Here is a 16,297-nt window from a genome sequence, read left to right as displayed (position 1 = left end):
TCCGTTATTTTTTTCCTGCTTGATTGGTATACACTATATATATGTCTTATGTTCATGCAGTGACTAATCATTTGTGAGTACAGTGAATTATTGCGTTATCGCCCACGAGAGAAAGTACTGAAAACTCAAGTGTTAATACTTCATAATATGTCATTGAATGAAGGGCAGTGAAAGCCATTACAGTGAGTCATTGTAGCATTGATTGTAGAAAAGACTGTTTGAGCCTGAGTACAGTGTAACTAAGTAATACGGTCTATTTGTGCCAATATCGAGTGTGCGAGTTTCCAGTAATATTGGAGAATTTAAAGAAACAGCGCGCGTGAATCTAGAAAACAAGCAATAAGCTTTCACGCGGAGGGGCCAGGCGATCAGCTGTTCTTGACACTTGATGAGGAGGGGAGGTGTTGCCACTTAGTGAGCGCATACTATTCGTGGGAACTACCTGCCGCTGCCAGGATCAGTTGATTTATTTATTATTGTTTGGCCTTGTGACATCTTTCATACATTTTAAGTAAAATACAAAATTACCATTGTGTTTATATCATTCCCTCCATTGATCTTGTGACTATATTATACTGAAAGCATAGAGTGATAACAATAAGTACCTGCCTGATTCCTGATCTTTTGAGTGTGACCTTGCCAAAGCTACCACTAATTCCACCAGTCCACTGATGGTGTTACTGGCCACCTAAAACACCAGTTGGCGACCTTGTGGTTAACCGTAGAGCCCTATTCTTGGGGAGGGCACATGATAGTCAAGTGAACAAGTCGTGTTCCCACTCGTTCTTAATCAGAGGCCGTTGAGATTGACTGGGAGACTCTCCTGGCGTGCAGTGGCGCCGTGAGGATCGAGTGAAGACCCGCAGGGCTACGGTGAGTGACCTCGAGCATAACTATTGCTCACCCCAGAGTAAGAATATAGAGTAGTGAGGAAACCCCAACATTGACGACCTTGCCAGGATACGATCGAAGTAAAGGTTGCAGTGGTGATACTTGGCAGTGGTGTTAGAGATCAGGTGCAGGTTATCACTCATAGCACAAGATGGAGGATGATAAAGTAGCAAGGTTTATTGACTCTAGAGATGAACAGGTGCTGGAAGAGTGCACCAAGGCACAGTTACAGGCTATAGCAGATCATTTTGGAATAAAGCTGAAATCTGCCAGAGTTGGTGAAAGAAGATTAGAGATAATGGCTCAGCTCAGGGCACGAGATGAAGCTTTGGGGGAGGAACGGCCCCAAACACCTGCCAGTGTGGGTGAACACCTGAGCATTGGTGGAAGCAGCAGGGGATCCAGCGGCAGCAGGCACAGCATTAAGCTGGAAATATTGAAGTTGCAGCTGGAAGCACAGCAGCGTAAGGAAGAGCGAGAAGCAGAAGCGCAGCTGAGGAGAGAAGAAGCACAGCAGCGCAAAGAAGAACAAGAGTGAGAAGCACAGCTACGCAAAGAAGAACAAGAGCGAGAAGCGCAGATGAAGCATGAGGAGCGAGAAGCACAGATGAAGCGTGAGGAGCGAGAAGCACAGATGAAGCGTGAGGAGCGAGAAGCACAGATGAAGCGTGAGGAGCGAGAAGCACAGATGCAGCGTGAGGAGCGAGAAGAACAGCTGCGCAGAGAAGAGCGAGAGGTTGGGCTGAGACAACTGGAAATAGAAGCCAACAGGGAGGTGGAGCTGAAGCGGGCTGAACTAGGACTAGGTGTACCTGCTCCGCCGCCACAGGAAGACCGACGAGTGAGGGAACGAGACCTGCCGGTCTTTGTGCCTAGTGAAGCCGAAAGTTTCTTCGATCACTTTGAGAGAGTTGCTGCTCTGAAGAGGTGGCCGAGGGCGGAATGGGCGAAGTTGGTCCAAGGGAGGCTCACAGGTGAGGCTCGTGAAGCCTTCACTATGCTGGACTTCCAAGAATGCACCAACTACGATGCGGTAAAATGAGCTGTGCTCCGTTCCTTCAAGCTCACGCCGGAGTGTTACCGGAAGAGGTTTAGAGAATGTACCCGGTCACCAGGAAAATCGTATGCGGAGACGGCGAGGGACATGGAAAGAAAGTTCCTTAAGTGGCTGGACTCTGAAGAAGCGGGGTCGGCCGAAGAGGTCAAGGAACTAATGGTCTTGGAAAAGTTTATGTCCGTGCTCCCTCCTGAGATCAGGATGAGGGTAAAGGAGGCGGACATAAAGGACCTGAGGGCCGCAGCCGACCGGGCCGACATGTTAGAAGAAGACCTACGCCCACGCCGAGAGGGACAGCACCGACCACCCGTATACGTCGGAAACGATAGGAATTATAGAAGGACGGATGGATGGAGGACAGGAGCGAGTTCTCCCAAATCCCACCTCTCAAGTTGGAACACCCGAGGATCAAAAGGTGCTGTAGAACCGATCAAGAAGAACCAAGCGGAGAGCTCGGGAGCTGTTGCTGCGACCAAGGAGTCAACAAGCGGTGCGGGAAAGACGCAGGGTGCGACGGCCTCTGGAGGCAGTGCTAAGGCGAGCGGTGGCGGATGGTCTCCGCCGAGGGTCCGCTGCTACAACTGCGGAATAGTCGGACACGTCGCGCGGGAATGCAGACGCCCTAAGCAGCGGGGACACGTTGCTTTAGTGATGTTCGAGGACCAGAGGGCCGAGAGAGTACGGGATGAACCAGTGCTGGATGGGGAGAAGAAAGTTCACCCATTCGTTTGCCAAGGAACCGTGAGGATGGGGGACGCAGACCCCATCCCAGTGAAGATGCTAAGAGACACCGGGGCTGATTTTACCCTGGTAAGTGAAACCCTGTTCCCCGAGGGTTACAAGAGTACCAGTGTGGGGGTGGCAAGTGTGACCACTGTGGGAGGCCCAGTGAGGATGCCCCTACACCAGGTAACTTTGGATTCCGATTATGGCTGCCAGACCCTTGTGGTGGGAGTCTGTACATCAATGCCCAAGATGGAGGCGCAGGTCATCTTGGGGAATGACGCGTGTGGAGGATATGTCCTTCCGAATCTTGTGAAAGGCGAAGATTGCCTAGAACAATACAAGGAGACAGGCGGAGAGTTGAACGCCTGTGGGGACGAGTAGGGAATCGCACCGGTGGCGATCCCAGTTTGTGCTGTGATACCGAGACAACGCGAAGGACAAGGCGGTAGTGGATCTGATGGGGCTGAGGAGACGACTGACAGCCTGGGAAAAGATCACCTCTGCGTAGGACCCAGAGAACGAGCGGAGGGCGAAGGTAGCCCGAATGGTGAGTTGCAGGCGACCCTCACCAGTTCTCCAGGGGTAGACCGCACTCGTCTCGGAAAGTTGCAGCAGGAGGAGTTCCCCGAGTTGGTTAGTGAGGCCGAAGGAGGACGTGTGGGTCCTGAGAAGGCTTACTTTCCATTTATCTATATTATATATGCCATGCTACTCATGCTGAGGGAACGATGGACACCAGGAGCAACCGTGGGAACGGTGATTGAATATGTCCAGAAATTCAAAGAACGTCTCACCCGAACGAAGGAACTGGCTGGGAAACACCTGAAGGAGGCGCAGCGTAAGATGTCGGAGTGGTACGATGGGAGAGCTGCGCAGAGGGATTTTCAGGTCGGATCCCAAGTGATAGTTTTGCTTCCAGGTAAAGGTAGGGTGACCGAGACGCGGTTCGAGAGACTATACCGAGTGCTGCGACAGTTGAGTTCAGTGTCGTACGAGATTGGGAAGCCGGACAGACCCTGAAAGAAACAGGTGTGTCACGTAGGCCACCTGAGACCTTTCTTCACTGTGGAAGGAGGAGCCGCCAGGCAGGAAGGAACGATGATCCGAGAACCCCAGCGGAAGACGGTTCTGTGTGTACAGGGGGACCGAGAACTCCCGGAGGAGGAAAGAAAGTGGTCCAGGGTGGACGGCACCAGTCTCACCAGCATTGAGAGTCTGACAAGGATCAAGGTCAAGCAGATCAAGGGGAAGGACAACGTAATAGCGGATGCCCTATCCCGCATACACTAACCAGACATGACTCTTATTTTAAGGGGAGGGGTATGTGACGGTGTTCCCCCCCCCCCCCTTATTATTTTCCCATGCCTGCAGTAAGAGTCATGTCCACTTTTCTCAAGCATTCTCTACGTAGCAGGCTTCAATTTGATATATGGGAGAGAGTGGAGTGTTCTCGGAGAGCCGAGAAATTTGTGAAATAGTAATATTTTGGCCTGTGGTATAGGCCCTTTAGGAAGCCAAAATGGCGCTGGCCTTCCCGATTTCCCGCCAAAACCGTGTGACGTCAGTGGCACCGGATTGGTCACCGACAGCAGTGTGGCACCGAGAGCCAATGAAAACTTCCCGTAGCGAAAGTGACGTCACGAAGGAAGGGGGTCCAGGCCGCGCACTGCGCTGGCGCCATCAGTCAGACACGACACATCAAAGAGGTCGGACGTGCGACGATTGGTCCTGTCAGTTTGACAGTTGTTTCCCGCTCCCGTGGATTTACGCGTCACCTGAAGTCTGCCAGTACTCTGAGAGGTCTTCCCTAGTTCATGTGTTGAACCAGAGAGGGAATCGACAGTTATTTGAGCAACAAGTGCTCCAGTCAGGTGCTGTGCAAGAAGAAGCAGTGAAGCCGTGCAGTGACGTATGTGACGTCTGTGGCAGTTCACCAGTTCGTGACAGCGTTGTGGCTGACAGAGCCACTGGGTAGCTGAGGAAGGAGAGGACTATTTGGGAATCCGGACGACTGTAGCTGAGACGTAGGCGGCAGCCGTTGCTGGGAGAAGACGACGGCCAGGAGACCGACTCCAACTGTCTCCATATAATGTTATCAAGAAACTAACAACATTATATGGAGGACCTATGGCAATTCCACGACCAAGAGATGGCTTCCTGAACCTTGCAGGAATTAACCTCACTGAGGACCAAGTCACTCTCCTAAATCTGGGCATAAACTGTCATGTTATGTCCAGACCGAGTGAAATGGCCCGGAAAGTAGAGTTGGAAATTCTGTTGGACGACATATTCGACCTCGAGACACAAAAGAAGGTCACTACCAAAGATACCTTACAAGCAGAACTTATTGCAGAAGGAGGAAAGAATCGAGGCAACTACAGAAGCACCATACTGTCCCCCGAGCTTAAAGCGGCAGCTAAAAGCCTTCGTGAGAACAAGGAGATAGTTGTCAGGAGAGGTGACAAGTCGCCAATATATGTCATTCTTAAAAAAGACGAATATCTGGCGAAAATGAACATCATACTCTCTGACCAAACTAAGTTCCAAAGGGTAACGAAGGACACTACAGCCGAATTAAAAGCAAAGGTCAACAAACTGATCGAAACTGTGAACGCCAAGAAATCCGGACTCCACCTGCGAAAGATCATTGGGGAATATAAACCTGGATATGCGTATGGAAATGTCAAGACGCACAAGCCTGGAAACCCACTTCGGCCAATCATTAGCCAGATACCCACACCCACGTACAGACTGGCGAAGCGACTCAACGGCCTGCTGACTCCTTATGTTCCTTGCGCCTTCAGCCTGAAGTCTCCAAAGGAATTTGTGGACTTACTGCGGGGCGCACGGGCCACAGGGATAAGAGCCTCGTTGGACGTAGAATCGCTGTTTACCAACGTACCTGTGGACGAGACAATCGGAATGATAGCCGACAGAGTGTATCGTGATCCAGCCTGTACTCCTCTTGACATGCCAGAAAGTATTCTGAGGAAACTACTCCAAGCTTGTACTAAAGAGGCACCCTTCTTGAGCCCGGATGGGCACATGTATAAGCAAGTAGATGGGGTCGCCATGGGTTCTCCCCTAGGTGTCCTGTTTGCAAACTTCTACATGGGTACCATCGAGCAAAAAGTCTTAGTCGACATGAACTTGAAACCGGCCATATACTGCAGGTATGTTGACGACATTTTTACACAGGTACCTGATGTCAGACATCTGCAGGAGCTGAAGGAGGCATTTGAGCAGAGTTCCGTGCTGCGTTTCACTTACGAGGCGGAAAAGGATGGGAAGCTGCCTTTTCTAGATGTAACAGTCATGGAAAAGGGCGGAGGTTTCCACACTGCAGTCTACACTAAGGAAACAAACATAGGAATGTGCCTAAATGCCAACAGCGACTGCCCTGACAGGTACAAGAGGAGTGTTGTTAACGCATACATCGACCGTGCTCTCAGCCACAGCTCAGAATGGAAGCAAGTCGACGAAGAACTCTGTAGGGTAAGGCAGGTCCTAGTCAATAACGGCTTCTCCAATGGTTTCATCGAAGACATCATAAGAAGGAAAGTGAAAAGCCATGCAACCTCCGAAGAGACAACTAACACAACACCTATACCCCCTATTAGACTATTTTACAGGAACTTCTTTTCCACAGCTCATAAAACGGAGGAAAGGGTCCTGAAAGATATTGTTAATAGAAACGTTATCCCTACAGACAAAAATCAGAGGATACAACTGACGATTTACTATAAAACCAGAAAAACGGCCAGCCTACTCATGAGAAACTCTCCAGACACAAAACAGAACGCTTTAAAAGAGACTAACGTCGTCTATGCCTTCAAATGCCCACTTGGGGACTGTAAGCTCCAAAAAACCCAGTATATAGGCAAGACAACAACATCTCTTTCTAGGCGTTTAACGATGCATAAGCAACAGGGCTCCATTAAGGAACATATAATCTCTTCCCATAACCAAACCATCGCCAGAGAAATCCTAGTAAACAACACAGAAATCATCGATAGATACAGCGATAGCAGGCGGCTTGACGTTTGCGAGGCACTACACATCAAGAAGTCAACACCAGCAATCAACAGCCAATTATTGCACAACTATATTCTACCCACCTCAAGACTCCGCTCCATTATAGAAGCATCAAGAAATATGGACCAATAGGCTTTCTACAAACACTTCTATTCAATACCCATTGTTTCTGTTCTGTCTTGTGTTGATACTTTTAATACCCTATTAATATCCCCTATTGTTCTGCCTTGTGTTAATGCCACATCACCCTTCCCACCTCACTCAAATGTAGATATAAAATCAGAGAAATGCAAGTTCTAATCAGTTGTGTATTTGTGAAGTCTTTGAAAATGTAATAAGTTTTACGAAACGCGCCCGTGTCGCGTCAGACTAGAAATAAAAAATGAATTTTGGAGAAGTGATTTTTGATTTACCTCCAACAGTGAAGCGTAATGTACGAAAGATTGAGAAAATTCGTGTTAGAATTATTAATCTTACTTTTTCGGTCATATTTAATAATATATATATATATATATATATATATATATATATATATATATATATATATATATATATATATATATATATATATATATATATATATATATATATATATATATATATATATATATATATAAGGCACAACTCTCCTAAACACGAGAGTGAAGTATACAACTTTAGAACACTTTCCCACCAGGAGACTCGAACCCTAGCCAGCACAGAAGCCTTCCAGCAACTGGCATAACAGGTACGCCTTAACCCACTCCACCACATGCTCAGACCCTTAAAAGAGATGGTAATTTCGGAGTATTTATACACTCCAAAGATCACCACCTCCCAAGAGCACTAGAGCAAGTGAGGGGTCGTTTTTACGTTTTTTCATCAAGTCCCTGTTAATATGGTAAAATAAGTAAAAATTGTAAAGTAAAAATAAAGTAAAAATAAGTAATAAGTAAAAATGACCCCTCACTTGCTCTAGTGCTCTTGGGAGTTGGTGATCTTTGGAGTGTATAAATACTCCAAAATTACCATCTCTTTTAAGGGTCTGAGCAGGTGGTGGAGTGGGTTAAGGCATACCTGTTATGCCAGTTGCTGGAAGGCTTCTGTGCTGGCTAGGGTTCGAGTTTCCTGGTGGGAAAGTGTTCTAAAGTTGTATATATATATATATATATATATATGTATATATATATATATATATATATATATATATATATATATATATATATATATATATATATATTTATATATATATATATATATATATATATATATATATATATATATATATATATATATATATATATATATATATATATATATATATATATATATGTGTGTGTGTGTGTGTGTGTGTGTTTAGACTGACTCGAGTATGTAACCGGTCAGTGTAGAGATTTACCATATAAATGATCCAGTTGTCGATTCTATATGATCGGTCAGACTGGATTAGTGCGATGGAGTACCAGCATGAATAATTATTATCATTATGTTGCAGGGATGTCAGTGGATACCCTGAGGTCTGTGTAGTTAGAGTTACATTTACCTGATGATATAATTTTCATTGATTATGTGAATGCCATTTCTATATGTTCATTTGCATGTTTTATGTACTGTGTTGTGTGGTGAGTCAGTAGATGTGATTGCTGACTGATTGCCTAATGATGTCATTAGCATGTGGGGTATGCTGACGGCATCATTATGTTGCAGGTTTGTGCAGTATTGTTGTCAGTTTATACGATATTATTGCTGCCCCAGGAACTGTGTTGAGGGTTTAAGGGACCTCTAGGATTATTCAGGGGAATTCACAGTACTTAATGAGAGCAGGCAGTTGTTTGGTTAATTGCCTTGCTGAGGTAAGTGTGTGCTCACAGTAGTCCTTTACAACGGTTGCAAGAAAAGGGGGGCAGTAATATTGGTATACTCTTGTTGTTGCACAACCGTGCGTCATTATTGTGTGGGCACAGTAATTAACGAGTTGCAGTAGCCGCAACCGTATGTGGGCAATGCATTTGTGTTGTTGCATGCCATTGTAGTGTGACCTATGTAACACTGGGGTTACGTTGTTTCTTTAAGTTGTGTTGAGGACTTAAGGATTCAGTGAGTTAATTAAGTAAGGGGTAATTAACTGGATAAGGGGTGCACACTTATTGTTGAGTGAGTGAGAGCTGTTATGAGAGAGAACAGCATTGAGCTTGAGTGAGATACGTCTCGGGAGCAATTAATTGTCCGTGTGACAACTAATTGACCACTCTAGCTAATTATGTAATTAGCCTTCTCATCATGAATTCACGTAGTGGGAGATGATCTGTCAGTATTTGTGTTAACGTAATTTGTTCGAGACTAATTACCTTTCTGGGGTATAGCAATTACTGGCTCATGTTAATTAGTGGAGTAATTAACGTCTGGAGGGCTCAAATGACTCGGTAAAGCGAGGTCATAGAGCTAGCATAAATCGTTGTATTAATCATATCCTGTCTGAGGACAGTGGATTAATTGCACTCAAGTTAATTAGGGGTAATTAACTCCTTTCCCGTGAATTCACAGTGTTTGATGAGACCTGCTTAGGCAGTGCGGAGTGAGACGTATTTATGGATGATTAATTATCGGTCCTGGTGACAGTTAATTAATTGCTCGGAGTTAATTAGCGTAATTAACACTCACTAATAATTTTTTGACACAGACTGTTGAGAAGCTACCAAGTTTTAGGTAGACTTAGTTAACGTAACTCAATGGGGATGTAATTAGTGGTCCGTTTGACCTTAATTGAGGATTGCTCACTGAATACTTGCTAGGAGTCAAGTGTGATGTAATATAAGTTTGAGTTATTGTTAACAAGAGAGACAAGTGTTAATGATTAACGTAGAGTATCATCATGTTGTTGTCTAGTGTGAGACAACTGTTTGTGATTACCGTAGTACTTTGCTGCTGAATTCTGCGATCAGTCAATTAACGTAATTAATCACTTAAGGCAATTTCTTTTGGTTGTCGTTTGGTGACGAGAGTAGAGTAATCTTGGGATTTGAGGAGCTGTGTCCCAGAATCCCGCCTTGCCTATCTTTGTTTACTGCTTACAGTGCAACTTCTTGTAGGGAGTTGCAAAGAGTATTCACACTGGGTTGTGATAGGAGGAGTCACTGTTGGACTACCCGCCTAGTTACGTGGGTCTCTCCTGGGGGGCGGGAGGACCCTTAAGCTTGTGATTAGAGTAAGCTGTCAGGGAAACCGTGACACTATTGATTGCATGCTTGTGTCTCCAGTGGGCATCATTGTTCAGTTAGTTCAACTTGTCAGCCCGAAGTGTCAGCAGGATGGAGCCTGCTGTCATTTATCGAGGGGCTGTTGAATAGCTGTGTTGCAATTGCCACTGGATGGACAATAACGTAACCATTCGCTGTGGTGTAACTTAGTCTGTGATATTATTCTTTGATTTGCAATATTACGTCATCAGTGGGCACACCTGTGTTCAGGTTAGTTCAGTATGCAGCCTCACAGCAAGGGTTGCTATTTAGCTGTTTGTTATCGTGCCACTGGATGGACATTAACGCAACGTAAACCGGTAATGTAGTAGTTAGTCTCCTGTTATTAATAAATTGTTATGTTATAGAAAACGGTCCGTGATGTCAACCCTTCAACCATATTATTCCACACATGTGTCTGCATATTACGATTAAATGTTGATGTGATCTTGATATGACGGCTGTTCTTGCGAATTCGAATTCCAATTCATAGCGCCACATCAAATATAAATGTTTGATTGTGAGAACCCATCGGTTACCCTTTATTAGTTTTAACGTCCTGTTTAACTAGGAGGAGCCAGCGGCCTATTGTGGACAGGTTTTCACCCTAGTGGTGGAGGCCTGGCGATTTGCTCCCGCTTTTCCTTTTTCTATTGGACTCATGCTAGGAGAGCTTGGAGGGAGCTGGTCGGCCGAGCGGACAGCACGCGGGACTTGTGATCCTGTGGTCCTGGGTTCGATCCCAGGCGCCGGCGAGAAACAATGGGCAGAGTTTCTTTCACCCTATGCCCCTGTTACCTAGCAGTAAAATAGGTACCTGGGTGTTAGTCAGCTATCACGGGCTGCTTCCTGGGGGTGGAGGCCTGGTCGAGGACCGGGCCGCGGGGACACTAAAGCCCCGAAATCATCTCAAGATAACCACAAGATAAGATGCTTATCTGCCGTGAGCAGCCTTTAAACTTGTAGTCCACCTCCTAAGGGAGGTAGGCGTAGAAAAAAATCTCACAGCAATCACTGGTAGGTTGGATAATACCATCTTATTTATTTTGCTGTTGCCCTGTGCCTTGTTCTTGAAACCCATAATTGTTTTATGGACCTCTGCAATGGTTATGTGTTTCATAAGGTGGCAGTCATCGCGTATGTTGTTAAGGTCTATTGTTTGCGTCGGGAGTAGTGCTGCAGCTCTGTTATCGACATGAGTTGTAATTTCCCTTTCATTAATTGGGCAAAAATTTAAATTTTCTTCCTGGTTTATCCTGAATATTTTTCCCAGAACTTCCTGAATTCCTGCTCTTGTTCTCTCTCCTCATAGAGTTTTTTTCTTGAGGCGTCTATGATGTAGGGTGTTTCCTCAGAAGAGCTTCCCATCAGGGTCTTTACTTTTTTCCAGAACTTTCCTGGGTTTCTGTAGTCAACTTGGATTTTGCTTATTAGGTTATCCCATTGTTTGGTGTACTCTGTTTTGCATAGATCTTGCAGCTCATCTTGAAGTTCCCTTTGTAGTCTTTTGCACTCATCCGTCCACCCGTGTTGTGTTATGAGATGTAGAAGATTGTTATATCTGGTTTGCAGTGTCCTGAGCACCTCAGTGGCTGGGGGGTGAGGGAGCGTTATGTGGTGAGCTACGGGAATGTGATCAATCATGAATTTTTCTATGGTGCTAATCCATGTATTTAACTCGGCGTTTATGCATGATGTTTCCTTTCCATTAAAATCTGTGACACTGATTTCCTGTGCACTGCTTTTGAACGCTTCCCAGTCAGTTTTAGTGTGTTGATGTCTTGGTGGTGAGGGTTTCTGAATGGGGTTAGTTGACAGCGTCATTATTATTGGTAGGTGGTCGCTTGTGCTCACAGGGCCCCTTTCTATGTGGGTGTTTAGGAAGTGGTGGTTGTTTGACAGTATTATGTCTGGTTTACCACTGTGGCCTTGTCTGACGTAAGTTGGGAAGTCTGGGCCCAGGTGGGTTAGATTTCCGTACATTATCATATTGTGGATGGCTTATCCTGCTTGGTTGTTCTTTCCATGTCCCAGTGTTCTGTGCTTGGCGTTCAGATCACCCAGAAAGTAGGCAGGTCTGTTCCTTCTGGTAAGTTTCATGATGTCGGCAAGGGGAAGGTAAGGACGTCTTGGTGGTTGGTAGCATGTTCCTATGAAGATTATACCTTTCGTAGTTTAGAGTTCAATTGCCAGGAAATTTTCCTGGAAGTTATCTAGAATTTTGTGAGGAATATTTCTTTTTACGGCAATTGCCGCTCCATCATTGGCCTGGTCAGCTCTATTGACCTGGTAAATGTTGTAATTGAAGATATTGATCTTCTCGCTGTTCTTTTTTCCGTGGCTGTTAATGAGTATTATATCAGGGTCTATTTCTCTGTACAAGTTGCTGAGTTCCAATGCTCTGTGCGGAGTCCAGCATAGAACATTGTGTTGAATTATTGTTAATGACTGGATGGCTATGTTGAATCTGATGGGTTTCTTCCACCTTGTGGATTGTTTGGGATCGGTCCATAACCATTGCGCATTGCGTCAAAGTCCTCGCTGCTTATCTGTTGAATGGTTATGGGTTTTCGGTTTGAGTTAAAAGTATTTGACATTATCTGGTCGTACACGTCATTCGTAGTGACACCGGGAATGTTGTGTTGGAATTTTATTTGATGGGTTTGTATTTGCTCTCTGAGGGTCTTGTGGGTAACCCGGTGGGTTGTTTTGCTTGAGAAGAAATTGATTGTGTTTGGGGCCTCTACTGAGGCTTGGGTGACATTTTGTGTGGGTGTGCGGGAATCAGTGAGAACCGTTGTGAGTCCCTGGTCCTGTGGTACTTGTATGTTTTGTTGTTTATGTGTGGCCCGTCTCCGGGGGTCCTGAGTGGTAGTTGCTGGTGTTGTATCATCTTCCTCTGGCTTGTTGGTGGTTGCTGGGGTCGTGGGTGCTGGCACTTGTTGGGAGTTAGTCACAGTTGGGGTAGTGCTGGCTACATTGCTGCCCACAAGGGCTTTTATGATGTTAGTGGAGTTGGTGTCTGGGAATTTCATTAATGGGAGACTATTCATCTTGTACATTTCTTTAATTACAGATCTAAATGACCCTGGGTTTGCTATGTTTCCTAAATGAGCAAAGAACATACTGCTCAGGATCTTTGTGGGTAGGTCCCCATTTACCTGTGAGGTCATGTTTGTTGGAGTGTGTGGGGTAGTGTTTGCTGGATTATGTGATATCTTGTTAGACCAAGCATTGGTGGTAGTTATACCTGCATAAGTATTATTGGCCATTGCTGTCTTTTTTTGCTAAGGCATCGGTCCTTTTTTGTTTTAGGATGTCCTTCCTAATGGGACATATTGAGGCCAGTGTGCGGTGGGGATGCCCACAGTTGAGACATTTGGGGTTCAATTTATTTATGCAGTCTCTGTATGTGTGTCCCTGCCCAGCACATTATGAACATACTTGGCCCGTTTGTTTGCACTCTGCGGCTGTGTGATCGTATTTATAGCATGTCCAACAAGGGGTAATGTTATAGTATTCCTCCTGCTCAAGGTTGTTGTTGTCCGTGCTAAGGTGATAGTAGTTGCAATGGATCCCTTGACTGAGGGCTTTCTGTGCCATGGAGATTTCTTCAAGCCTTATTTTCATCATGTTAGACACTCTCGGCATGAGGATTACCTCTTCTACCTTGGCTCAATCATTTATATGTTCTATATCGTGTTTAATATTTTCTGGGGTGTCTTCAGTAATTCCTGCGTCAAGTCTCTTCAAGATTATTGTCTTCCTGGCCTGCAGCTCAGGAGGAATAATAACCGGGAAATGTTTATCCTTCAACATACGTATGTTTTCTCCCTTGATGATTGTATCCACATCTACATCCTGGTAGCATAGTGCTATGAAAGAGGAGTTCTTTGTGGGTATTAGTCTAGAAAATCTTACTTTGAGAGTTGATAACAGATTTGCTAGTTCCTACTGTTTCTCAAAACCCAAACCCCTACCTGCCCCCACTCAAATGTTCAGCCAAATCTCCCTCCCCCACACCCAATCCCCACCCTTCTACCCCTCCCTTCCTCCCGCTGAGTCCTCCCTCCCCCCTTTCCTTCCTGTCCTCCCTCCCATTTCACCCCATACCCTCCCTGTCCCTCCCCCGTCACTGGATCCCCCGCCCCTCATCCCAGTATCCTCTGAGACCCTGTTATCCACCTCACAGGTCCTCACACCCATAGAATAGCTTCCCCCACTAGCAGAACACTCACCACGGAGGCAATTTGAGAAGGGATAGAAGAAAGTGAGCCTCAAAGCAATGTACACTAACAAAGATGGAATTACAAATAAAGCAAATGAGCTTGGAGAATGGGTACTAGAGGAAAACCCAGACATAATAGCCCTCACAGAAACAAAGCTAACAAAAACGATAACAAACGCAGTGTTCCCACAGGACTATTATGTTATGAGGAAAGAGAGGGAAGGAAGAGGTGGGGGTGGTGTAGCTCTGCTGGTAAGAAAAGGCTGGAGTTTTGAGGAGATGGTTATTCAAGGCTGTGAAGGTTTCAGTGACTCCATAGCAGGTACCGTAACAAATGGAGGGAAAAAAAATTATGGTCGTAGTCATATATAATCCACCACCAAATGACAGAAGACATAGACAGGAATATGATAGAAACAACATGGCCACCATTAACATAATAGAAAGAGCAGCTTCTTTTGCTAGCAGGAATGGATCTGGACTACTAATTATGGGAGACTTCAACCATGGGAAGATAGATTGGGAGAACAGAGACCCGCATCGAGGACCAGAAACTTGGAGAGCTAAGCTGCTGGATGTGGCAACAAGAAATTTTCTAGGCCAGCACATCAAAGAACCAACAAGAATGAGAGGAGAAGATGAACAAGCAATGCTTGATTTGATATTTACCCTAAATGAGTGGGATATAAGAGAAGTTAAGATGGAAGCGCCCTTGGGAATGAGTGACCACAGTGTATTGAACTTTGGGTACCTGGTAGAGCTAGGAATTATCTCCCCCAAAAAAGAACTAGGAATCAAAAAGCTGGCATACCGAAAGGGAAATTATGAACAGATGAGAAGTTTCCTAAGTGAAATACCCTGGGACACAGACCTCAGAGATAAGTCTGTACAAGGTATGATGGACTATGTTACCCAAAAGTGTCAGGAGGCAGTAAACAGGTTCAACCCGGCCCAAAGGGAAAAATCCGAAAAGCAACAGAAGAATCCATGGTATAATAGGACATGTATGGAAGCGAAGAAACTGAACAAAAGAGCGTGGAGGAACTTCCGGAATAACAGAACACCAGAAAGCAGAGAGAAATACCAGAGAACCAGGAATGAGTACGTCAGGGTGAGAAGAGAAGCAGAGAAAAGTTTTGAAAATGATATAGCAAACAAAGCCAAGACCGAACCAAAGCTACTCCACAGTCATATCAGAAGGAAAACAACAGTGAAAGAACAGGTAATGAAACTTAGAACAGGCGAGGACAGGTATACAGAGAATGACAGAGAGGTGTGTGAAGAACTCAACAAGAGGTTCCAGGAGGTCTTCACAATAGAACAAGGTGAGGTCACTGTGCTAGGAGAAAGGGAGGTAAACCACGTGGCCTTGGAAGAGTTCGAAATTGCGAGAGAGAGGTGGTCAAGAGACACCTGCTGGATCTGGATGTTAGAAAGGGTGTTGGTCCAGACGGGATCGTACCATGGATACTGAAATAGTGTGCAGCGGCACTTTGCTTGCCACTCTCCATAGTGTATAGTAAGTCACTGGAGACGGGAGACCTACCAGAAATATGGAAGACGGCAAATGTGGTCCCAATATACAAAAAGGGCGACAGGCAAGAGGTACTGAACTACAGGCCAGTGTCCTTGACTTGTATACCATGCAAGGTGATGGAGAAGATCGTGAGAAAAAAACTGGTAACACATCTGGAGAGAAGGGACTTCTTGACAAATCGCCAACATGGGTTCAGGGAGGGTAAATCTTGCCTTACAGGCTTGATAGAATTCTAAGATCAGGCGACAAAGATTAAGCAAGAAAGAGAGGGCTGGGCGGACTGCATTTTATTGGATTGTCGGAAAGCCTTTGACACAGTACCGCATAAGAGGCTGGTATATAAGCTGAAGAGACAGGCAGGTATAGCTGGTAAGGTGCTCCAGTGGATAAGGGAGTACCTAAGCATTAGGAAGCAGAGAGTTACAGTGAGGGGTAAGACCTCCGATTTGCGTGAAGGCACCAGTGGAGTTCCACAGGGCTCTACTCGGTCCTATCTTGTTTCTGATATATGTAAATGATGTCCCGGAAGGTATCGATTCATTTCTCTCAATGTTTGCGGACGATGCTAAAATTATGAGAAGGATTAAAACAGAAGAGGACTGTCTGAC

The sequence above is a fragment of the Procambarus clarkii genome, unplaced genomic scaffold (genome assembly GCF_040958095.1).
Source record: "Procambarus clarkii isolate CNS0578487 unplaced genomic scaffold, FALCON_Pclarkii_2.0 HiC_scaffold_100, whole genome shotgun sequence".
Classification (NCBI taxonomy): domain Eukaryota; kingdom Metazoa; phylum Arthropoda; class Malacostraca; order Decapoda; family Cambaridae; genus Procambarus; species Procambarus clarkii.
This window is presented reverse-complemented; position numbering follows the sequence as displayed.